This window comes from Temnothorax nylanderi, unplaced genomic scaffold (genome assembly GCF_030848795.1).
Source record: "Temnothorax nylanderi isolate EJ_2023f unplaced genomic scaffold, tnyl_v1.0 TNYL_tig0083_pilon, whole genome shotgun sequence".
Classification (NCBI taxonomy): Eukaryota; Metazoa; Arthropoda; class Insecta; order Hymenoptera; family Formicidae; genus Temnothorax; species Temnothorax nylanderi.
In genome coordinates this window covers 620230-647618 of record NW_027249145.1, presented here as the reverse complement: position 1 = coordinate 647618, position 27389 = coordinate 620230, and the positions used below count along the sequence as shown (strand labels likewise).

The 27389-nt window shown below is 37.2% G+C and overlaps 1 long non-coding RNA gene across 2 annotated transcripts in view; it reads right to left on the bottom strand.

Annotated features, from left to right (window-relative positions):
* LOC139774592 (uncharacterized) overlaps window positions 1–27389 on the bottom strand; it is a 208368-nt gene that overhangs the window by 71237 nt on the left and 109742 nt on the right. The window contains exon 4 of one of the 2 annotated variants that reach the window (XR_011718615.1): window positions 22137–22216. The exons of the other annotated variant lie outside the window; for it this stretch is intronic. This is a non-coding gene — a long non-coding RNA (uncharacterized lncRNA). The remainder of the gene's footprint in view (window positions 1–22136; window positions 22217–27389) is intronic. 2 annotated transcript variants of the gene reach the window in all.

Genomic DNA, 27389 nt, shown 5'->3' with positions numbered 1-27389 from the left:
CCGCCGGCACCACCGCCGCGGCGCTGCCCCACCAAAACGCACAAGCGCCACCGACGCCTACACCCTCACCGGGTTGCCGTTCTTCCCCTGACGTCCTCTTCCAGGCCGCGAGAGCTCCGACGCCGCATCATTTGGTGTCTCTGCGACCACGATGGTGGACGTCGCGGACGTTCTACCAATATCGTTCGTGATAATAACGAATAGAAAAGACGTTTTGTTATATTTAAGACAATATTGAATATCTTTTCATATCCTATTTCTAAAGTTCTATGCAATAGATGAAGATATTCTTTTAATTAACAAGAAGATAGAAATCAATTATTAAACTATGACAGAATATCTTTAACGTATTTACGATATTCTGTCAAAGTTTAATAATTGATTTCTATCTTCTTGTTAATTAGAATTGACTTCTATGTTTCGTTTAAGTATCTCAAAATAAATTGAATAAATACTTTTACTAAAAAAAAGTTTTCTAATATCAAGTAGTTAACAATAAATATTTACAACAAAGTATAGTACAACAAATATTACTTTTTAAATTCGAATCGTAAGGTGCGAATAGTCCTGTAATTTTTTAAAATTGTAACAAAATGTATAAAATTCAGACTCTATTTCTCAGAGCACATTTTATAAGCACTATTTCATTGTAATTATACTTGATTCTTTTGGTCTGTACAATATTACGAGACTATCATGACAACATAGTACGATTAACAGATGTGATATTCCTTGAAGAGTCCGAACGATAAACTCGCGGCTATCATGCAAATGAGTCGGGAGAAATGAGCCGGAGTAAATGAAACCACCGCTTCGTGCGGAAAGCGACGTTAGCGTTCTCAGGATGGAAGCCGCATGCTCGCCGCTTTGCTCTGCCACCGCGTCGTCATTCGTCGTCGTTACCGCCCGAAAAACGCTGACGCCACGAAACGCAGCAACATGTCGCGGTGACTCCGAACAGCAAAGGAGTCCGTGTATCCGTTTTCACGACAGTTCTCAAACCGTGGCTTTGCGAACGGTTCACTCGCCGTTCCCTGCTTATACCGGCGCGGATGACTTCCGTTTGCGAAGGAACGTCCGGTCGCTTTTCGCGTTTCGAGACGCGACTTCGTAACGAGGGTGCGCGACAGTAATCGAACAAGAAGCCGTAACAAGATGCAACTGCGTTTTCGTAGGTCGGTTGTCCGCGTCCGCGAGTGCCTTAAGTTGCTAGGGGGAAGGGGGATGGTTGCGTAATAACCGGCACGGGGCGACCGGGAGACTACAAAGAACCATAATTATGCGGTAGGCGGTTTTTGGTAACGCGCACGAGCGCCTGTGCTGCAGCGCGTTCCATTATGACGTTAGTATGCACCCGCGAATGGCCGCCACTCGGCCATTTGTCACGACTGTCGCAAGTTCGCCCAGTTTAATGCATCCGCGCCCCCGGAGCCGTTCCCGCTTTCACCCCGGCGCGCGGCGACGGCGGCGGCGGCGGCGTCGCCTTTGCCGCAATTTTGGAGTGGCAACGCCGTTAACAGGCGGCGTTTCCTTGGGCGCACACAAAGCAACAGCAGTCGCGTCCTGAGGTTCGCGGCCGGGCTTGACTGATGCCGGATTTGGCTGCGAAAGACGTCACCGATGCCGTTCGTGCAAGAGCGATCGATCCGTCTCTGACGTTAATGCTTAAAATAATTAGGAATAAGTTTAGTTAACTAATAAAGTTTTAATCGTTTTTTTATACCTGTGATATTTGGAGTAAAAATCAATTATTAGCGTTGCCTGCGAGTGCCTGCACATGTGTATATGTAACAAAATGCAAAAGAAATATGTCGGAATTCAGTTAAATACGTTAAAATTTTTGTTTTTTATAAATGACATTTTGTTATGGAAAACCGATTTTGACCATTCATCATTGTATGACCTATATCAATTCAAAGATTAATTTGTAACGCATTTAATCTGGCATGATATTGATAAAGATTCGTAAAATGATCACAGCTCGCGCGCACAATAGGACTTATCTAGTATCGCAAATTTGCGTAAATGGATTAATGCCCCGAGCTGCTACATTATGCACGCCCAAATTATCGCCGGTGACAGTTGTATCAATGACTTATTATCGGCGACTGTTGGAGTCGTAACAACAAATAATCACTTTCATATATCGATAATCTATTATTCGTATCACGTTGAGCTTTCTTAGCGTGCGAACGAGTCATTCTCTTCGAGAAGAAGAGAATATACGGACGTTTTTTCAAGAGGAACGACTCTTAAATTCGCGCGTGACCAGACTGAACTGATGCATACGTCGGTCATAAAAATGTACGAGGAATATGAATTATGATGATTAATTCGCATACGTTTGCATCTTTTTCGCGAACACAGATTGATAAGCTGCAGACCGTAGAATCGACGGCATTGAAGTTATTCACTTTTGCCATCAGCATTTTGCTATGTTTTAAATTTTTTAATGAGATATCCAAATCATAGCAAAAATTTCTTTTTTTTATTAATGTAATATTCATGCACATTAATTCAATATTATTTTAAAATTGTTTAAATTATTTGCACTTAGGTCGTAACAAGCGAGGGAAAAGAAAGCAGTACGGAATTTTTTGCCTGCTTGTTTATGTACAAATTTAATTATCGACTCAAATCATGAAAAAAGCTGGCAAAATTAAAAGCAATAAATTGTATCGTTTTCAAAGACGGTATACCATAAAATGTATATAACGATAATGTAGCGCACACTTGTGTAAAGTTTGGAAAATGAGTCAAGTACGTAGCGGGAATCCATATGGTGTGCTGCACCTTCGCTTGTGCACAGTTGTGGTAAATGACAGCTTGATATTGATATTGGCAGCTGCGCAAAGCATTTAACCGCATCGGCTTTGTTATTTATCCAGGTAACATCTCGGAAACTAATCTGCAGAAGAATTAGGTGCACTTACCATACTTATTTACTACAATAACGGGAAAACTACAAAGAAGAATGAAAGAAACCTTATTAATAATTTATGATCTCCTTAAATGCTCGCATAATAATGATGTAATTTAGCTATTATGTCTGCAAATCCTTTTATTTATACTTAAGAGCTATGCAAGATGTGGATCAATATTAGGCACGTAATATTGTCACTATCTATAGGACTAATTATTTTTAAACATGATAAACACGTTATTTTGCTTCTCATATACAAGTTGTGAGAAAAAACGAAAAGAAATAAGTTAAGATATTTTAAAAAATTATCTTTCAAACACGTCTAAAATCAGTAGAACTATTTAGAAATATCGAATTCAAATATATCAATTTATTTGCAAGAATAAAAATGGAAAGATAAAATAACGGATAAACTTAACTAGATTAATAAAAGATATATGAGCAACAAAGTAATGACAATAATATTTTTATTATTTATTATTTATATATTTGTGTTCTATCTCACTTCCAAAATTTACTGAATAGTAATCAGCAATAGCATAGTCTTACATTGTCATATTTAGAAACATCTTCTTAAAAAAATAAGTAAATAACTTTATAACTTTAACATTTCTCATCAATTTATCTATCTATTTTCAAAATATATCCGATAAAAAGTTAACACAATAATATTTATAGATACGTCGTGCCGTAAAAGTTTAGTGAAATAACACTTTTGATGGTTACGCTATGTTATTTATGATTTATAAAAGGGGTGAGAATGCACGGGAGAGGCCAACTTGAAAAACCGACTGTTGCACATGAGACTAAATAATAACAACGTTAGCTGCGGTATTATTTATGACTCGCCGAACTCTCGCGAGTAAACGCCGCGCCGCGAGTAAGCCAGTGAAAACTGGAGTTTCGAATGCGTAACCAAGCGAAGCAATATTTTCTCGAGTATCGATTTTATGAGCGCGAGCATATACATATTACCGGTATAATTTAGTTGATCACGCTTTATCCGCCGTGCAAGCTTTCTAACCCCTAAGAATGTGCCGCTGACGGCAAAGTTGCCGCCTCGGAGAGTAGAACTTTTTAGAAACTTTGCAGCGAGGAGCGGAGATTAGCCCTCGGGAATTTTAGTTTCCGCTCTGACAATGAGTAGAATTCAGAAAGGTCTCATTGCGGCGGGAAAAAAAGATCGATCGCTCGTTTAGGACTTGCCTGTTCAATGAACTGTAAAGAAGAGTGGAAAAAGTCGCGTCAAGGAAAACCGCGGTGCACCAATTAAGACATAAATCAAATATTTCTTATATATGTCAAAATAGTAAAAATAAAAGAATCATCGCGCTTATATAAAAGCTCATATAAAAGACAATTTTTGTTGCTTAGTTCATCTGTCATTATTGCATACTTTTGGATATTTATTAAATGTTCTTTTACAGTTCTTTTGGATAAAATCGTCACAACGTAACGCCAATATTTTATTTTAGAGCCTTTATTTTAGAGCCAGATAATCCAATAGCTATTAATATAAAGTGCAAACATTATTTAATATATGTATGCATTATAATCGCGACATAATTGTCCGATTAAATCACAATTTAAATTACATTGTCGCGACATGTTAATTCTCAAATTCACTTCCATTTCGTTGGTCTGATTTCCTTTGGTCAAAGTCGCTTTTGGAACGCTCAAAGAGTATTTGCGCAATAAGTATGCGGTTCTATAGTGGTATTAATCTTTAATTGCATTGTCATGTAGGTGTATTACTACTCGAGTAATAATGTCCACCAGAATATGGCCTCGCGTATTTCGCATTCTAATTGGATTCTCTAGAAAGCTTACGAATTCTCGTTTAGCGTCCGCTTCATTACTTCGCCGTTATTAATATTTACTTTACTTCTGTTTGCTATCGTTTTGTCGCGACGGTCGTAAGAAAGCACCCTTTGTGCTTAGTTTCAAGCCGTTTTTAGCAAGACGCCGCTAGTTCGAACGCTCGCCGGCAATTACGTTAATAATGCAATCTCATTTACGTCAGTCGGGAATTACATCTAAAATAGCTAGTGTAGAACATGGCTTAAATGCGAGAATAAGCAGATTAATCAGCAGCCGTTCGTACATCTTACGTCCCATCAGACACTTGACTTGTCTGCTGGTGTAGATAGAATCGTGATTATTGTAACTTTAAATGACTTCTATAATCGTACGTCGTAGCTAACGCGCAGATTAACTAAAGTGAGCCAATAAATTTACCAGAGATATAAAACATCAAATGCTTAATAATTATAGTCTATCAATTACTTTTGAATAATCTTATTAATTGTAAAAAAAACTTGGCGCTGCTAGATCTCGAAATTTAATAAAGTACTGACATTTTTGATTAAATAAAAAAACAATAAACATAATTTAAGGAAGAATGCGACGGGAGTAAAAAACCAGCGCCAAGTTTTTTTACAAGAAAAATTTATTAATTTTATTTTAATTAAATATTTTTATTTTGTACTGTTATCTCTTTAATTCTTTGTGATTAAAATAATTCTTTATAATATTATAATTTTGCTCAGGAGAATTAAAGCTACTACTACTTAGGTTGGAATAGGAAGATCCTTGAATGGGAACACAAAGATATGTACTACTTGGGTTTTATTTTTTAAAAGTAATTGCACAACAATTATTTTTCAAAGCAATATATATATATATATATATATTCTCTTTGCAATTGGCGCAATTTAAAGATTTCACATCTTTTTTTGAAATACATATTACTTGGGTTGAGTTAGGTAACTCAATTTTGTGAATTATTTTGTCTACGTCTAATGAATAGTGAAGTCCGAAATCAGCACTTTTTTTTAGCTCATTCAAACTCAGATTCTTCAAGCTATTTCCAGAGAAAAAAAAAGATCCGATGATATAGTTGACATGGCCTCATATCGTGACTTTATTTCCGTTAACATTCTATCACAAACTATATTTATTTCTCTTCTAAAGCTCACTGTTCAAGAGAGAGATAAGGATTTTCGTCGGATGCACTGTCATGAAACCTTTTGACTTTCTTTTCAGCCTCACGTCAGAAAAGTCGTCCTCTAATCCCATTTCTAATTTTCTCTGGTAAACTTTATAGCTGGCAACAAATTAATAAACGGCGATACGAGTCAGACGCGGTACGTGGTGCGCAAGTAAAGAAATTAATAGTTACAAAAGTAACGAATTACAATGTATATAATATACATATACATATATTCCAACTTAATAAACTGCGCGCCGATTATTTGTCGGACTTGAAACACAGCTATCGTTGGAACATTAATACCCTTCCCTCCCCGGAATTAAATCGACGCGATTTAATTATTTTAAAAAACTGTAAAGAATTTATTGCGAAAAATATTACCTCAGCCAGGATTCGAACCTGGAACCTCCCTCATTCCGTGAAGGGCGTCGTACCAATTCGACTACCGAGGCATGTGGTAATATTTACATATTTATTTTTCATATTATTGCATAATGCGTGCTTTGCATTAGAGTATAAGTTTTCATGTTCCTTCTTCTTTCAAATTTTTTGAGAGAATTTAATGATTTAAAATTATATTCTTTTTCGACATGTGCAAAATCGAGTCACATATTTGTATATTTTATTGAGAATATTTCTCTTATGAATATATCTTCCAAATTTTTCTTTGTATTTAGTAGTTCCTATAAGTTAAAATAGATGCGATGGACCATCCGAAGTTTCTGCAGAAACTTGGCGCATGCTTGGCGCTGAAAGTCATTCTATTCTCGATGTACTAGCTGGTTTCTGGAGCAACGACTTCGACCAGCAGTGAAGTTCGGGTTATCCCCGTAGCATTAATTAACCCCGGTCGTGGCCCATGGCAAAGGAACAAAAGGCTTCCTTTTCCGACGTTGCCGAGAGAGCCTTCGCCTCGACTCTTCGTTTTTTCTCGCGCATCGTTGCACAACATTGCTGGACACACCCGAGTAGATGGACCAACGCTGTGATTTTCTAGTAACCTTTTAATCATTGTTCCGATCGACTTGTATAATTCGGTAAAAGTTATAAGAAACAAAAACCACCATATTCTTTAAATTTATCTTATCATAAAATCATAAAAACAGAACCAAAGGCTCAATGCAAATTAGATATGGGATAATGAACAAAATTTCAGTTAAAGAGATAATTATTGAAAAAACGAATGCGTTATGTATTGCGATGTGCCACGAGTACAAAACTACATTACTGTGCAAAATGTTTTAATATATAAATTTCATAAACATACAATCTGCAGGTTCATTCACAAACCGCGGAATTTCTTTTAATTCCGCGAACAGCATACGGACCGGATTATCCAACGCTTCAACAATCCAACGTAATTAGATACCAACGCAATTTAATTAAATTGGATATAAAAGTATCCATGCTATGCGCTCGCGAATATGAATTATATAGATTGAAATATATCCAGCAATTTATCAGTATCGTTGAGAACTTGACAAATATGAGGACCATAATTATTATCAGAGAGATTTAAAAAGCTTTAACAGGGGGGAGGGAGGGAGGGGCTATCATCGTGAGTAGAATCGTTCAACGCGCTTGAATGAATCCGCTTGTTTCTGCGGAGAATCAATCTCGCGCGGCAGCATGTACGCGGTTGCTTGCGAACCCTGCGCATATATCGATATATAGATAGCGGCGTCAGGCGCTTCTAGAGCTCGCTTAATATTCATAACGTCTTTTCCCCTTGGCAACTCCAAACACATTTTAATAACATTTTTTACGGTGCGCTCGACCCCGACGCCTCAAAAGCGTCGCGACGGAGCGTAGCGCGCCGGCCTTTCCTCTCCGCTTCGCGTTTTTCCACGATGGAATATTCCGTTCATCCGCCTCTGACCTCTCCTGACTGTGCCCGAACATCACTAACCCTTTCTCCAGCGCATCTACTTCTTGCAAAAGTCGGCCACGGTGCATCCAACTTGTCCAAAGTTGCGTCGTGAGATGAATCGAAAATGCCCGCGCGCTTTGGGTTGTTTTCGCAACGCAATATTCTCGCCGAGAAAAGATCATAATGTGCTGAAATATGTGAAGGCGATCTTTCTCGTTCTATTTTCGTCCCTCGCGTGTCTTTTTTGATCTTCTTCTGCCCCAAAACCATAAAGAGACGCACCTCGCGCGACGTCTCTGTGACATTTTCGAGTCAACGTTGTCATGAATATTTCAAACGATTTGTCAATTCTTTTATATGGATCCACGTATGCCGTTTGTTCTTCCGATTTTTCTCGACATGATTGTTGCAATTTTCATGAAAGTAACCGTATTGAGATAATTAATAATTAATAGCCTGTTACTTTGAATTGCTGTTATAGAAAAGAGTTCTATTTACGAGATATAATGTATCTTGAAAAAGATACATTATGCGCCTGAATATCATAGCTGTTTAAAGTATAATAGATCACATTTACCAATCTTTCGTAATATTTCCGGTTTTTGTATATCTTACTTGAAAGTCAACATCTTTGCGTCTTATTATCCTACGCTGCTTTTTCCAAATCATATATCTTATTGTATAAAAATATTTTTATATTACCTGTTAAAATTCGTCTCTTTAAAAATTACAATCTTTTTTCTTTCTTTTTTGGAAAATATATTTAGAGGTAAATTCTGTTAAAATTACTGTAACTGAAGTTTGGAATTTGTTTATACGTTTTACGCGGTTACTTACGACAACGCGATACGACTCTTCATGCAATGAAGATTACGAAAACGTATTTCCAACGGACGACGCGCACACTGTCGGAACAATGTTGGATTATCACGAAGCGGAATAATCCGATCTCACGACAAGGAAGATCTTACGCGCAGTGGGATTCCCACACGAGAGTCGCGCCAACCGCGTTTTTCCGACCGTATACATACACGCGGGGGAGTCAGGAAGAAAGGTAAATCGGTTTTACATCTCGACTGCATGTCGACGGAGAATAATGCTGCGCCCGCGCCGTGTCGGCGTGGCGCTATAAGGAGAGAGATGAGAAATTAAGTGAACCGTGGCGGATCGCATCGCCCGACGAAGACGCACTCGCTTAAGCCGCTCCCGAAGCATTCGAGCGCGTGCATTCAGTATGGAAAATAATATTTGTTCGCGGATATGCTATTCCGCGCGTTCACCGTTCGTCCTTCCACGGATCTTTCTGCTGAATCCCCCGTATACGGGAGATCGCGCGCGCGCGCTTGTCTGACTGACTCCGACATATCAAATCGCTCCTGATTTTGTTGGCAGATCTTTGTCGTGCAATCGGAATTTCTCAGTTTCTTCATCGAAACCTTCGAGAAATTGTACCGTGCGTAAGTCGAATTTCATCACTTTCGCAAAAATAACATAATATTCATGAAATCGTTCAGTAATTAAGACTCAATGATTCAGGTTTTTCGGCCAATCTTAAGAGCAAGTTTCTCATAGAACAGTGTTACAACTAATGACTTGCTTGTTTCATTTCACATGGAATTTTACTACATCTGTGAAATTTAATGCAAATTGTGGCACGGTACGGTATTGAATATCAATAATCATACTTTCCGTATTATGAGACAGAAGTAAAATATATATATCTCAATAAAAATTCCGCTACGGAAACGTTAGACGGTGAAAAACGAAGGTAACTAAAATATTAATGAGGAACATCGTTAATGCGCGTCATCAAGTATATCGGCGCTTTGTACACGTCTATCCCTATAACTATCGCATTATTTCGACCTGGGGCGACACACGGGACATCGTAATAAAGATATTGATCCACATATACCGTGACCAATCTCCATCGAGGTGCCGTATACCGATAGTAGAAGGGTTACAGTACGCGGCTCGTATTTCCCCAAACCCAAACACCTTTCCCCTCGTCCAACCCTATTCTCCTGTCTCCATTCTATGTGTACAGTGTGGGACAACGCGGCGTCGATATTTATCGACGCGGCGGACCTACGTAGGTCTCATGGCGACATCGGGTGACCCTAATTCGCGACAGTTGTGTGTGCGACGAATCGCTTTGATGGAACGGCATCATATACCGCTCGTTCTCGTCTTTCGTAATCACAGCGATATTATTTCACGAACGAACCCCTATGCATGTTTACACGGAAATCCTTTCACCGCGGCCCCATGTACCTATCCCGTTTTTAATCAGTTCGTTGCTCTACGATTTCAAAGGACTTTCGACTCAACTCCTGCGTTCAGACTCATTCTGAGTAAAGGATATTCTGTCAGATCATTCACAAATATCTTAAGTTTTTACCCTGCAAGTTATTGATGATGTAAATTCTATCGTTAATGATTTTAAGAATTGACAAAGTTTCATTTAAATAATATTGAATCTTTCTGGTTCTTGTTTTATGTACAAGGACGAATTAAGTAGATGGCTAAACTAAGATTATTCCATTTTGGTTATAACTAAGAGAGAATAGCTATACTTAGAGAGTTGCGGAATGTTATATAAACATGAATAAAATAACACACATTTGATGAATTGTATCTGATAAAATTTGGATATTGCAAAAGTGTAGATAATGATAAAGAGATGTCGATATATCATCGGTTTTTCTCTTTATTGTTCTACTGTATTATTTTATATCAACTAAAATTTAAAAAAAAATTATTCAAAGTAAACCACAAAGTTTTGTTATCAAATTACATCTCATAAATTTATCTCTTTACTTTTACAGCCGTTTATAAATAAAAAATAATTGAATGCTTCAACAGTATGTTTCAAGAAAGCAGATTAAGAAGCAATTCTAAACTCTACAAGTAAAATTGACGTAGTCGGTCTAAACCAAACATACAATGTGGACTAGCCATTAGTAAACACAATAACCGTATCGCAAGTTGCTGTAAGCAGATCGTAATATGCTATCAATATCGCGTTCGTAGCATTTCATCTTGAAATGCGATGTGAATGTTAGAGAGTACAATCGCGTTCTCGAGAGCAGAGGCACATAATCGTGCCTATATATCGATCTATTAGCAAATTAGTAACGATACGAGACTAATTACTGACGTCCGTATATGTATTCGAGATCAATGGGATCCTATGTGCGCCGTGTATGTCGTACGTATATGGCGGAGGTGCATCCGTGTTTACCCGGCTCCGTTTCGGGATGGGGAAACGGGCGCAATACTCGGGAGATCCTCGGCAGAATTAGTATTTAATAGTGAAAGTTTCAAACGCTACCGCGCAAGGAAACTATCTTTTCCGTGGACTTTGGAAGCACCGCAACTGGGGCATTATAACTGTATAGACAGAGAGAGAGAGAGAGAGGGAGGAGGGGGAGAAACCGGCATGTTCCACTCACGGATATCTACCGAAAGAAATGATCTTCTAAATGAAAGACGACTGTTATTCGCGGATCGGGTTTCTGTTTCCGTCGGGTTGAAACTTCGTTCGAGTCGTTCAGCCAGATTCACATTAGACTAATTGCGAAAGTTTTTTTTTTACTTTTACGTTGATTACCAACTGGGGCTATAGGTTTCCACGTAAGAAGCCGATAAAACTATAAATTTGTTCTTAAAATGGATATCCAATTTCGGCAAAATCGTAGCGAATGTCTCATCGTAGCGAATGCCTTGTATGCTAAGAAAATAATGTGAATCTATATACTTGTATTATTTGTTATTCAAATTATGAATCGGGAAGTTTGTGAGATATTTTACACATTATATAATAACGCAAAATAAGTTGATTATATATTATAATCGCTGCGTGATAAAACAATTTTTCGACATTTGCATATTTCTTCTTTTGTTTTTTTTAAATATCACAGCAATTATTTCTATTTATAAATAAATATTGCGATTATTATTTCAATTTAAGATAATGAAGCATGGGTGCGTAAACCACGGTTATGTAATTAAATTCGCACCGCGCCGTACACCGGCAATCAACGACACCACTGCGCGCTGTAATTGAGTCAACTGTTAAAAGTGCAAGCAAGCTCGAAAGCCCGTTCCTGACTGCAAACCGCATATTACGTTACACTATTCAATTTGACGGTTGACTTCCACGTGTAAATATACGAACTCTCGTTTCCCGCACTTATCACGCACTATATGTGTCACTTGTCAGTGTTGTCTGGTGAAATCGTAATTGGCGAAGAGCATTTATTCCGTTATCATTATTCGCGCACAGCCATGTGCTTATATTCAATAAAATGTTTGTTCTCACATATTTTTGGCATATCGGCGCACTGATAATTTGTCGAATAAATTCAGCTACAACTGAAGAGAAAATCACGAGTCTAGGCTCAAACACCTACACAATTCGCAGAAGAATCGTTTAAACGTATGTTATGTAAAAACAAGTACAAAATTCTATATATTATTATCTTAATCCCCTTTAAAGAAAATTAATATTCGAGTATCAGTGTTAGTATTTAAAATGTCATATAAATATAAATTATAACAGTAATAATAAAAGACTTAATTTGTATTATGTAAAAGCTTGGCTTATAGCATTAATTAGTTAATAATTTGGCATCCAGGACAAAATGACGGTTGTTACAGAGAAGTTTCAAAATTTAGTTTGAAGTTATCGAGATTGGAATGTAGTTTCTTTCACATAGTATTCTTCAAATTTCTCGTCGTGTTTATTTTCGCAGGTAATGCCGCTCTCATATTTCTTCCTTATTCGAAGATACCTACTCCGTCAAATATCGTGACACTTTATCCGCGTATGCGGAGTACACGGTTCACCAGAATATATTTTTAACCAAAGGCAAGATTGAATGTATACGGGAAAAAGAAACCTGTGCATGTCGCAAAAGGGAATGGACGAAATAGTGGAAAAAAAAGCGCGGTCTCATCAGCTTCGACCGATTTCCCGATGGACCCTCACGTCGGTCCCCTTTTGACGAGCCCTTCCACGACGATTCCGCATTCGTCATCCGACCACGCCACTCCTCGCCGCGGACAAATATTTCCCGGTGTCGACGTACTCTTGGCGCGTGGTAAATTAAAGCGGCTCCGAAGACGACGACGAAAAAGCATGCGGGACGTACAGTGTAACGGGGCTGCGCAAAGAGGCATGCGATACGCCAGGGAAGAACGAGAAGGATGACTGCTACGGCTCGTGCCAATAATACGCACACACCTGTTCGGCCCGTGTAATGGATGGAGTGCGGGTGGAGAGAAAACGGCGTCGCGCGTGGCCGCTGCCAAGATTCGCGTCATACTTATATTTACCCGGGTTATAGATGCACCGGAGTACCGGGAAATTCGTGCTCTCGCGAAGTTTACGGAGCGTCGCACGGAGCTGAGTTTCTACATAAAGTGACCGGAATTTCGAATTTTATGTTTCAAGTTGTCTGATAAACAATTGCCATTTTCAGGGTCGTAAAATAAACGACATAATAAAAATGAAATGTGAAGGTTGATTGATTTATTTATAAGATTGACTAATGCTGGAGTAAGACTCGCGATAAGCTAGAGTAGTATCGCAAAAATTCTCAGATATCTGTTTCTTTCGTACTGTGTGTTATGTATTATAATATAATAATCACCAGCAAAATGTTTTCTTCTTGTAGTTTTCTTCTAATTTTCAAAGTGACTTAGAATTATTCTGCAGTATCTAAATTAGATTTTTTGAAAAATTGTTTTTTCTGTTGTTATATTTTTAATTACAATCTATAGAAGCGAACTTTTTGTTGTATGCACGATAAACGTATTGGATCTATATGCACAATTAGCTACATAAGAGAACAGTGCATTCACTTGCAACTAATAAAATAATTATATAAAGAGACAATATTATAGTGAGTTGCAGCAAAAACTCAATAATGATCAATAAAGTACTTTCGGGAACAGATTACTTCTATAGAAACGAAAATATTAAGGTAGACGAAAGACTTTTGTATATCTCAAGATATTTTTGTGCAATCTGACCTAGTGGATTTAATCTTTACCCAGGGCAGCTTTCCCCATTTGTATACAGGAGTCGTTTCTCATTCTCCGTCCTCAGTCAAATCAACTTCTAGCTTAGCTTTCCTTATCGATCGTTCTTTACCTCCGTGCACTTAGAGTATGGCATCTTGAAAAAGAGTTGGAGGTGATTGCGTTCCCATTGACACAAGTTTATAGAGTAGCGAGAGACGCATCGCGAAGGGAGAGGCACGGGGATGACGTCGAAGGGGATGACGTAGGAAACGAAGGAGTTCGTAGGGTCGGTGCCAGGATGGATATGGAGCGAGCAGGTGCTCCCCATTTTCGCCCTCTCGGCGTACAATCCTTATAGATAACGCGTCGTTTGTAACTGTCACCGGGGTGGAAGAGAGAGATAGGCGGCAGCTACGTAAGTACGTGACACACACACGCACATATACGCACACACACGCACACAGACACACACATATGTATAGCCACCAAGCTCAGACGGAAAGAGAGAGGGGGAGGGGAGTAAGAGGGAAAGCAATGCGTGGTACTACCTTCGCGGGAGCGAGAAGGATAGTTGGTGCCGAAAGCCGGTGTGAGTGTATGGATGCATACCAGTGCGAGAAAGGTTGATTCTATAGCGACGCGTCTCTCGAAGTTCGCTATATAGCAAGGCGGAATCCGCCGGCCGGAACACCACTGTGTGTCAGTGGAAGCGCGGAGTGACTAATGTTACCTGAAGGTGGATTTGTATACCGGCTGAAATCGATAAGGACTCGAGACGGGTGACCGAAGGGCTAAAAGGAACCAAATGGTGGACGGGTGGCGAGGACGAGTAATGGGGAGAGATGGCCTGGCCATGGATTTACAGAAAAGCGTGCCGCAATACAGAAAGGTAATAACCGGGAATTCTTATTGCGAGATCTCAATATAAGTTCACTGGATGAGAGTAAAATATTTAAATAAAGCATGTAGATGTGAAATACTGCAAGAACATATATTTATCTGCTATTGATTTTTAATCAGATCAAGTAACTTGTATGTGTAATACTCCTATATTGCTAGTTTCGATCGAAACTTGGCGAAAATATTACGGTGTAGACGATATAGCTCCAGTTTTCTCGATTTCACAAATGAGGTTTGTGGCCCGCCACTGCGCTTGCGCAAAACAGTCAAAGTATCATGTATCTATTGTATTTGTCTCTCTCTTTCTTGGTGTCCACTTATATACAAGATACGAAGCTAGCAATTATAGAAGAAAGTATTACATATAAGAAATAACCACGTAATCGACATGATTATGACTTCCATATAGCCACTCTTTTACATTTTTCGCGGATATAAAACGTCTCAGGTGTCTTTATCTTCCAAATCTCTTGGTGTGAGTCATAGTTTTTTTTATCAATAAATCTTAGTGGCGGTTATCAATCGTTATTACTATTGACCGCGAAGCGGTCGGGAAGATCTATATCGTCGTACGATGACTATTGGAAGTAGTCGGGTAGCGTGTACTATAATCGGGCATCTCTAGCACGCGCGGAAAACTCGACGTTTATTCACTTTTACTTTGCGACACGTCCGACGAAGTTTAAATCAGCCCGACAAGGCAGCGCGCGCGGAGGAGCCAACATTCGCTCGGCAGAAAATATTTGGAGCCGTACAAATGACTGCGAAGTGATAAATAATGTAACGGAGCCGGGCTCTCGTGTTACGTGTCGCGGATAACGTATCGTTCCATTATATGTCCGTACCTAACGTTACGTCCGAATGGACATCGTATGGCTCAAAATATAGTGTTAGACTGCCGTATGAAAAACAAGGAGGCGAATTGTAGCAGTTGCAAAGAGAAGATAGATATATATTAAAATAAAATAATAAAAACAGAAAATAGATATTATTTGGAAAATATATGTACGTTTTTATAATATATGTACGTCTTCAAAGTGTGCAATACATTACAATAGACGTACATTAGAGGGGCACTTATGCAAGCTGTTGTATTTATGATCACCAATAACCAACGTTCTGTAGGTTTCGTAACAAACTTTTGGCAGCCATTCGATTTAATATTATTATCTATGTGTTTCGTAACATGTTGTTATAATCCGTTCAATAAGATTTTAACAATATATTACGTGAATATCTGCGTGTGCGTAGAAAGATATACAATTTTCTAGCAAAAAATATGTATAATTACAAATTTTACACAAAGATAGCTACTTAAACAAGATTACTATTATTATGATTAGAATTATGATAATTAAAGATTAAATAAAGATATATAATTGAATTTTTATTTAAATTTAGATGCAAAACTATTTTATATAATATTGTTTCTTTTATATAATATTTGAAGTATCAGCAGCCTATCGCACGCCTATTAGATAAAGGGATTCTATTACATTTTATCATTTAAATGCAAATTTCTAAATTAATATGGCAGAAAATATCAGAATTGGCGAATTGAACTAGAATTATTTGAAAAAAAAAGTAAAAATTTCCTTGCTTTGCACATGCAATATTTTTTTCATCTTTTTGTCTCTACGGTGACGTGTTCAAAGCATACCATTTTTATTTGTTATTCCATGAAGTAAATAAATTACCAAACGCATCGCGATGCGTGGCTTCGCAAAATTTGATGAATGGCAGTATAGTCGAAAAAGAGTTTGTTACTATATCCACGTTAAAGGCAGCGTTGATTTAATAAAATTTATCGAATAAATCCGAGCAGTAAAATTCGCCATTTCAGAGAGGTAAACGTTTCCCTTTTCGAGACAAAATTGTCTTGCCGGTGCATTTCGCATGGAGGTATTTTTCATGGTGCAGCAATCTGGCTACGTGCGACACAAAACTCTGCCGGCGATATATTTTGGAAAAAGTAGAGATTCATTACGGTATTACGACCGTAAAGCCTCTTTCATATTATTCATTCTCGCGTAGCGACATTACGTTTTACTGAGCCAACTTTGACTGAATCACGTAGCACGATAGAGAATTTTTTATTTTAATTTGTACTTTTAAATATGCTCCGTTGCTATAAAGTTACTATAATAATTTCGAGATATTTCTTATAAAGGGGAATGCGTTATATAGAATATTTTTAATTAATATTAGAGAAGCTGCAGTACTTACTTTATAAACATACATATAACAAAAAATAATTTTTAACACAATATTCCCATTGAGTGTCGCAATGTTTATGTCAAATTGGTCAAGGATTCGGATTAATAAATTATTTGAACATTATTAATTATTTAAGCAAGAATATGCTGAGTCAGATATGACATATTTTATTGCCTAGATTTATGGTTTCTACTATAAACCGATGTAAGCCAGGCGTACTAAATGTATTTATCAAACTTATTAATTAAACAAATATGTTTCACACAATTAGTTGTAATTATAACAATTAACAATTGAAGAATCGATTCTTTAGTTGTATTTTTCTGATACTTCCTATTGCTACATTGCGCAGAGGATAGCTTAAAAAATTGTATAAAAAATACTGTCCACGCTAACGATCGAATTCCCGCCTGATGCACTTTCGATCGTGTATTTCTTGTCGCTTGTCACCGTTCGATAAAAATTGACTGCAACTGTCGCGGTGCCGCATCTCTCGCGGTAAACAGAATTACGACAATATTAAGAGTCTCTGTGCCCGGAGAGCAAAGTGACGGTCGGTCGCGCCGCGCCGCCGCGCTGCCAGGAAAACTTTTCTAGTGCTCGTCGTTACACCTCGCTATACCCCGTCAAACCTAGAAAATAATGTGGCGTGACTAGAGAAGACTCACCCTTGATTCCCTGCCAGATACGCAATTTACGGTCACGCCACGTAGACCGATGGAAATTCCGCGCGAATTTGTCGTTTCAGAATTGTCCCGCAAAAATTGACATCTGAATTCTGAGAGAGTTGAAAACGTATGAAATATAATGGCCCGGTCGAGCACGAATAATTTACTGGGATCGATTATTACTGACGAAGACGAAGAAGCATTGACCGCATTATCAGGCATAGATTAGTAATGAGAATTAATATTCACAGAATTTCTTTGAGCTAGCGGTGCAATGAAAAAGAGGGATTTCTAGCGAGGAAATAAATCGAAAGCGTAGAAACGAAAGTTTTTTCGCAGGAAGCTTCGTTCCCGAATCTGATAAATATTTACATTGTAAATCCTAGTGGCGCGCTAAGAGAAGGATGAAAAGATATTTTATCAGCATTCTCGAAAAATCCGGCGTTTATTCGGCGAGCACGTTTTTTATCGGATATTTTTCGCGGCCGGCTAAGTCGTTCATTCTGTAAAATCTCTCTATTCAGAAAGCTCTTCCGGCGAGGTAAAACTCCATCCGGAAGCGAGAGAGTATCGAGAGCGTATTAACCGTCCGGGCTTTGGGCGAGCCGATGTCAATACAAGCTGGAACGGAAGTGAAAACGACTCGGAGTACTGGGCAACCGGCCAGAACATCGCTGATATCTCGCCCAGTATAAGTTTCCCATCTAAGTTTCCTTGGTCTCTATCTGATCTGGGATGTTATATCGCGGTTTAGAAATAACGAATTAAGTATGATCGTCTCGCAACGAGACTAATCGTCTATCGTGATTACAAATGTGACTCAATTGAACGAATGAGAAAAGCGAGTCATATTGTTACATAAATTGATTGGCTTTTGTATACGTTACTATTTTCCACTGCACTCATGTCATATTGAACAATCATCAACTATTAAACTTGTTATTGCGCTATTTTTTATCATATGACTTGTGTTACATAATACATTAGGTGACTAAAGAACTGTTGTTAAAGCTTAAAACTGATTTTGGCTAAATAAATCTGTTTCGTTCATAATTAAGGCTCCAGCCTGGAAAGTCAGCGAACTAAATTAGGTTTATTCAACTCAAATTGTTGACGCAACAGAGCGATGGTGGTTCATGGACATATTTTATTTCGATATGTCCTACAAAAGAAGTCCAGACAAGTCGATGAGAATTATGAACGTATATGAACGGACATGCATCTTTAACTCTTGCTATGCAAATCAATGATAAAAAAAAAAGAAGAAAAATAGAACGATTCGGATTTAACATCCGATGGTGAAATGCCTGGTAAGCCGACGAACTCCGTCAGGATCAAAGTTTACCGGATTCGTATCGGAGAGCCGCAAACTTTCCAGCGGAAAAGTTGTGCACATAAAAAATCAATCGGCGGTAACGTTTGACAGACATCAGGAATGAAACCGCGCATCGCCGGTAGTTTATTGTGGTATCAAATCGCAGGGTGCTTGGGGCACAATAAAATACCACGGCCGATGTCGATCCTATATCTTCAGGGTTCATCCGTGCACGGCCAGACGCATAAACCATAAAGACACGTGCTACCTATGAAATTCTCCGGCAAACGTACGATCCGGTAGAATCCATCGGGGAGTTCTACATACGGTCCCTACTAAAGAATCCCTAAACGTGTGAGATTCTATCGTCTTTCCCAATCCTCCCCTCTTATAAAACACGTATGCAGAATGTATACACGGTGTCCTAGCAGCACGGAATGACCACTGGACGACAAGTTCTTGTCAGGTCAGTTGTTGAAATAGAAGATTTTGGATTGGCGGAAAAAAATATTTAAAATGCTTATTTTTCTCATGATAAGACTAAAATTTTATCGACAATTTTAGACGCTTATCGCGATTAATGGACATAATTAATGTCTCTATTTAGATTTACGATTTTTTATAATCATAATTAATGATTAGATTTTAAATTACAGATCAAGAAGGCTAATGTTTCAGTATTATTTTGTATATCTTCTTTGTATATCTTTTAACATGTGAATAGAAAATAACGTAATATATCTGCTAACAATTTTTGCGCTTCATTGATTTTATATTTCTCAATATATTATAATTTTTTACTCAGTTCACAGAACCTAATACATTAATTATAGGCCTTTATAATAAATTTTTATCGATATTGTCTGCGGGCTATAATAAGAATAAAATAAAAGATGCCTTACATGACAGAGCTATTCTGACACAGATTTGATACGAAGAAGTAGATAGTTATGATGTCATTCGCTTGAGAAATGATGCGAATTCGCTCCAAGTGCTAGCAATTTTTCGCCACGATAATCGATGACATGGGCAAAGGTAATAAAAAGAAACAGCGCCGCGACGAGCTTGTAACGAGGAAGCCGATAAACGTGATCGTAAATGCAATCGTTTCCTTGTGTTTTTTCCGCCAGTCCGTTCACCGGATCGTTTCGCACGCGAAGCGTAATTACTTCTATCTAGCATTGCTGGTAAATTAAAAAGGATGTAGCGATAGAGAGAGATAGACAGACAGACAGAGAAACAGAGAGAAAGAGAGAAAGGGGGGAGGGGAGAGAGAGAGAGCCCGAACAGTAAACGTACACGGAAATTCGGAGAATTAGCAATTAGCTACAGACGATATGTATGAGCTTGATACTTCTGAATTTATTCACGAATACAGTTTTACACCGATAAACGTACAAGTATCTCCGATCAATGTATGAATTTTTGCTCTTTTAAAGTATAAGAATCAAAATTAGAATCTGTAATTTTAATATGGATATAATTTCCAATTATATTAGACATTTATATTCTCAATTTCGTAAAACCTTGAAATCGATTATACTCGATTATTTAATGAAAATTCGAATTATGAATGTATTCAGCATTATAGTTTAAATACGTTTGGCATATTTTCCGAATATAAAAAAATAATTAACGTCACATTTTTTTATTAATTTGAATTTTAACAGAAAGATGTGTAAGATATAGTAGATATAATTATTTTGTATTTTTTGAAAACTTTTAATTGCTATGGACAGCCGAGAGAAAAAATTTAACTTTTATGCATGTGCGCAATTTTGATTGGGAATTAATTATTTTATATTCTTGTACAAAAGTATGTAAGATAAATAATAGTTATATTTCAGAGATAAACATATCACTGCAATATTTCGGTATTACTTTGAGATACCTATATACTTGGGAGGAAACCGTCTAATAATTAAATTATCTAGGTATAAATTTAAATTTAGCTTCACTATTAATTTTAATTAACCATTTTATACGTTTTTACATATTTGAATGTTTATCTATTAAAATAAATGTAGTAAATTTTATGTAATCCTTGATCACTACTGAGCTTTTTTATTTTACATTTACAACTTGCATTTTGGCACTTGCACCTCCGTGATATATGCAGCATGTGCCTGTGTTTGACAACAGTTGAACTCGGTCGTTCGTCTCTTTCGAAAAATATGAAATTTAGCTCCCGGTGAATATCCGACGATATATGCCGGCAATGGCATACGCGACATTTAAACAAAGACCGTATTTATTTTACAAGATAACGCTCGTACGTGAATATGCTCTTATTCTCCTTGTTGCGATATAGGTACACTCTTACACATGGCAGTTTGCGTGACGGATCGCGAATGAAAGATTCTATTTCCGCGCGCGGCGCACATCGTCGCGATAGAGATACGTATCGCGTATCGACATCGCGAAAATATTTCCGAAACGCCGAAACGGGATGTCCACCTGATGCGGCGCGCGAGCGTGCGCGCGCGCGCGAGAACGGTCACTCCGAAAACATTTTCGACCATTTCGAACTCGTTTGTCAGCACTTCGCCCTCGACGAACCCGCGCGCACTCGATGGATGTATCGATCATCCGAAATGTAAACTTCCGACGCAGAAATATAATTCACACGCTGTAGGTACTCGTCCCGCATGCCGAAACATGATATTTCAAAATGCAACGTAAAAATCGCCACCGTCGCTTATTGTTTTCGTGCGCGTATGACTAATAAACGCCGCTCGCGTTTCTCGCGCCCGCGCCGCGCCGCGCCGTGTCGTGTCGCGTGCTAAATACAAATATTTCCGGCGAACAAAAGTAATTACCGGCCGATAAACTCTCGCGTGGCAAATTTGTTATGCAAACGCGTGTTTATCGCGCAACAGCAACGAATGCAGTCATCTGTTATTTTCACTGCAGAACTGCGTACATTGAACATTCCTACGCGCATGTCTTTTACAGTTCTCGTCTCATACGTATATACATTACAATGTGCACAATTGTAGATATATATCGGTACAATAAGGAACTAACTGACGAGAACATAATGTTTCAACTTTCATGTAATTTTTCAAAAGAAATCAGATTATGTCTCAAAGTCTCCCCATTTTCCTGCATAGTACAGTAAAATCAATAAACTGCGTGTAATTTTGCAAATTGTATCATTTCTCGCATTTTAATTACATTGTAATTGTCAATCGATAATTTTAAATAAAGAAAAGCGGTACCTTCTGTGTAGCATTTGTCACTTAATATTTTGGTTGTGTATAGTTTTTCACATTGGCTTCAAATTATAAGAGCGACTAACCTGAAACAAGAAAAGAAGCTTAGGTGAGAAATATTCTAACATACACGAGCAAGTGAATACAAAATCTAAAAAAAAACATGTACAATGGTATACATATGCAATGGAAAAATAGAAGATAAATGTCGTTTTCTATTATATTATCTCCGACGAATTTTGCTGCGTTTATTTGATTGCCAACCGTAAGCGGAAATGCGATATTCGAATGCGACATTTATCAGACTTTAAACTGGAAGTTTGCGTGGCCTTGCAACTTTATCAGTGTTGCGCGGCCTCTGCTCTATAGATTATTGGATAGGCTAGCGATGCACATTAGCAGAATTGGGCAAGCCGAGGACCATGTACATATACATATATGTATTTATGTGTACTTATTAATACTGCATATTTATTCTATGACTTTCAATACACTTTGTAAACTCTTCGCTATAACTCTCCTAATTTTTTATTTACTTATTGCAACTCTTTAAAAAAGAAATCCTGTTCTAACTTAATTATTAAAAGTGTGTGTGTGTATTTTTTCTACATAATAAATAAGCTAAATATGATATAAAATATATATATACATATATGTATACATTAATACATATATCTCATGTATATGCGTACATATCTTATAATTGTAATTTTTCTTATAACAGGATATAACAATAATTAAATTTGTCAAATATACAAATTGCTCATAATTTTAATTTTTAAAATGCACGATTATATTATAATGCACGATTCTTATCCTGTTTACAATAGTCAAATATTGTTCAAAAGACGACGTGATAATATTACAAACCCGACTTAAATTGTTGAATTTATGCTTTGCCCACAAAGAATTTCAGTACGTGTCTTAACTATGTGTTAAAAATGTGTAAAAAGCTCTTCTAACACGCTACGTCATAGCATATTTGTTGGCACACAGCGAGAGCGCGTTATATTACTTACATCTACAAAGTTTCGCAAGTAACGCGCGACATACCCGATGTAATAAATTACGACGGCCCGGTTATAATTATTATAATGGAGCAGCAGGTGTTACGCCGCTAGTAATTCCCGCGATACGTTTTAAGCAAATGAGCCTCAGGTTCAATTTGTCGACTCGGCGGTCTACAATCGGTCATTAAGGATGTGAACGTCAACGCGAGTTGCTCCTACGGAATATGAAAAATATGTTCCAAGTCGCCGAAAATTCGCTGGTTTTTTTAACGTTTATTTCATCATTTGGTCTTTTCTTTTTTTCACAAGTGCAGTAAATAGCTCTTCATGTATAACAGAGTATATTATGAATAACTTAAAAGTAACTTTTGCTTAATCATAACTTTCGTAATCAAAAAAGACAAAAGTAGGAACTGTTATTATTATTTACATATAATTTTTTACATATATTTAATTGGAAATTTATAAATAAATAATTACTCTTAAAATTAAACTATGGACGATAAAACTCTGTTGTTTAAATAATTGCAGGTTAAAAATTTTAAGATAATAACTAATTATTTTAAGTTTTTATTAGACAGAATTAAAATTTGTAAAGGATTTGTAACTCTCTCTCTCTCTCTCTCTCTCTAAGAAAAGATGTGATAGATTTCGAGAGAATATCTTTTTTACAATATATTTAGATATGGATTATTATATAATTATATTACTATATAAGAAATAATTATAGAAGTTCATAAAGATAAATTATACTTCTCAAGTAAATCTTTTTATATATGTTAGAGACTTACCTTCGTTTTATTTGTATTTTTATGTTTAGTATATTTTTTTAACAAAACGTAAATCGATCTATTCACTTTGTGCTATCATATTGCTTGTGCTATCATATTGCTTGTGCTCTCATATTGCTTGTGCTCTCATATTGCTTGAATCAAAGGACCAATTAAAATTGTACGAAACAAAGAGACTCGACGCTGATTAATACGTTACATTAAACAATAGTCAAATCTGTTTTTTAACCACAATGTCGAGGTTGAGACACTTGTAAAGTCTCGCTCGCAATAATTAGGGATGGCTAACATTACGCACGGTGTGGGCTCGTTTCAGCCCGAGCAGCGGCGGGGATAAATTTGGGGTGCGGAACGTAACAAGCGTGGCTAACGAGGTACGGCAGATTTTCTGGCCAGATGGAGATGATGCGATATCCGCGATTGATGCTATACGCGGGGAGTATTTCAAGCAGGGTCTCTCTTTGGACTGGAGATGGATTTGTGCACAACAGTATGCTGTTCTCTTATTATCATGCCACGTGTAATCGGCATGATAGACCTGCAATATTGTACAAGTATGAAGACTCAAGTCAAAATTAGAGTAATTATTGCAATGATTTATTAATTAATTCCTAAAATAAAAATTATTGTATTATAAAATAATGTGTTTTTTTAAATAGCGACAAACAGAACTACATAAGTTATGCAGTACAAATCAAAGTTTTAACATGCACGTATATCAATGGAAATTTTCAATTTCTTACATCGCGATAAATCAAAAATAGTCGTAAAAAAATTCTTCGATGAAAAGCATAAAGGCGAGACACGGATTCGACACTTGATTCGCTTTTTTTCATGGATGCGACCTTGTAAAACACGCACACGTACATACCTACATACGATACACACTGACTTTTATTGTCTGGAGAAGCATACACCACAATAACGAAGACACGATCTTCCTTTGTATAAGTCGGAAAATGTTACGATCATAAGATAACAAATCAGGCTCCATTTTGGACCACGAAAGACGATTTAAGACAGTTTATCGTAGGATGAGCGGCCAAAATGATTGCTTGCGAGGCAAATTACTTTTAAATCTGTATCGAGTGTCATGAAAAGCGACTGTTTCTCCCGTTCTATCTTCTGCGTATACGAATATGGTTACTTGGTTTGCAAGTTTGCGTAAAACGTTAAATCTCAGATTGAATTATGTTATATTCAACCAATCGTTATATTAGTAAAATATCGGAAATTAATCAACTAAATTGACTTATAATTAAATAAAATTAAATAACACTTTAAATCTTTATATAAAATTTTTAGTCAAATCTTTTTCGTTAGAGAATGTAAAAATTTTACATTCTTTCCTTTTTAAAACAAATTTTTATTATAAGAAAATAAGTACAAACATCATGCATGTTTTAAATATTTGCATTTTTTATTTCATTAAAAAATAAATGTGTATAGTGCTTATATAAAATATTTCAACGTTTGCATAAATTACATCATCCTATTTTTTAGCGATTTGTTTCTGATGATCAGATATGTTATTTTAAATTAGTTATTGTCTGTATTTCAAATTAGAATTCGGTTTTTATGAAAAAATTTAAATAAAATTTGAAAAACTTTTAACAGGCGTCTGTATCGAAATAATGTACAAAAAAATGTAACAAAATGGTATTTAAAATAAGCGAAATAAAGGAATTTTTGCTTTTGTGTAAAATTTGAAATGACATAAAGCAATAACGTTTTTATTTAAAAAAAAATAAATAGCTTTTTAAACATTTTAGTTAAATAATAATTCAAATCTTTTATTTGCCCAAGAACCTATTACTCAGCCTCAATTAAATTTTAAGTTACAGGAGTAAATTACTTCTATTACACAATGTGCACCTGTTCCAATATGCTCGATTAAAAAATTGTAATAACATCCCGAAACATTTCGGAATAAGTTTAAATAGGCTCATGAATGACGGCGCGTTTCGCCTTGTGGGACATTTCCCCAAAAATGTATATTGGGAGCGGAGGCTGATTAACCGTCGAATAATTAATCACTCTATTTCACTGTCGCAAAATTTTACAAATTCATCGGTCTCGTCGTTCTACTGTTCATTATTCCCACAGAGAAGAGCATTTATTAAAGCGAATAAAGTACGTAACGCAACATGTGATATATAGTCGAAATATATCGATTTTGTAAATAAGTATGAATAAATAATTATGAATAAATGAATATATATCATAAGTGAGAGATACGTAGTCATTTTTAAATATAAAAATGACTAAAGAGAATTCTACCGTCGTTTCTATCGATTTTTTACGTATACAGAAACAAAATGCGTGTATATCATACAGTCTTATTTAAAAATTAAAATCTAAAAACTGAGAAAAATTTCATAAAAATTAAAAAAATGTAATATAATCAAAAAAGATAATTATGCCAGTCATTTTGTTCATGATCAATCATAATTTAGCCATCAAGATTAATTTACCTAGAAAAATTTTCGAACAATTCCTATACGTTTTCTACAATTCTGTAAAATTATAAAAAAGATTCAAATCGTTCTCTCATAAATGAAGATCTGGACGAGATAAGTTTATTTTATATTAAAAAAACAGCGTCGAAAAAGACTGATTTCGACGAGATGTAACGAAAGCCTGTCATTCGACAGCGATGAAAATGAACTGTCATCTCTCTCGAAATCTACAGTTATCTGCCGGCACGCCATTGTTGCAGCGTCATGCGTGGCCGGCGTCGATCTGCGTGAGCATTAAAGTCGCGCGAAATGCCGCCCGCTCTGTCACGTCGATTCGACGAGGGTCGGCCTGCTCGGGAGCGATATGTCCATCATCGTCGTCGGGCGTGAGTCCGACGAATCGGTGGAACTTATACGCGCCGTGCGTGAGGGTGGCTGAACCGTGCAGGGTGTCGAAGGACAGGGGGCTCGGCGGGGTGAGGAGACGCGGTAGGAAAGGGAGGAGGGATGAGTCGTTTCGTCGACGTTAATTACCGGATCGTGCCTTTCACGAGGCAAACTCGTTCGTTCTTTTCGCCATGGCCATTAATTCCTTCCCACCCTCTCTTACCTCCTACTCCTTTTCCTCTTTCCTTTCGCTTCACCTATCCATCTATCTATCCGTCCTCGTAGACTCCGCTCGAAAGAACCGGGTCTATAGAGGAGACGAAGAATAAAACGAAGAGTACTTATCAGATGTGCGGAAACAAAGGTCGTAGGAACCACGGCTGAATTCCGCGACTATAGACACTTTCAAAGGTGCAGAGATGCTGGGTCTCGCCCGTCCTTGCAGTCGCTACTGCAGCGTCAAACTTGAACTCGGACGCATTTCATTACGTTCCTCTCTTTGTCCAATGTATTCCTCTCGTCACGCTACTTTTGTTGCGCGCGACGAAATAAGAACGCGTGATACCATGGCAAAGGGAGCCGGTTCTGTGTGTTTCGCAAAATGTCTTTTCC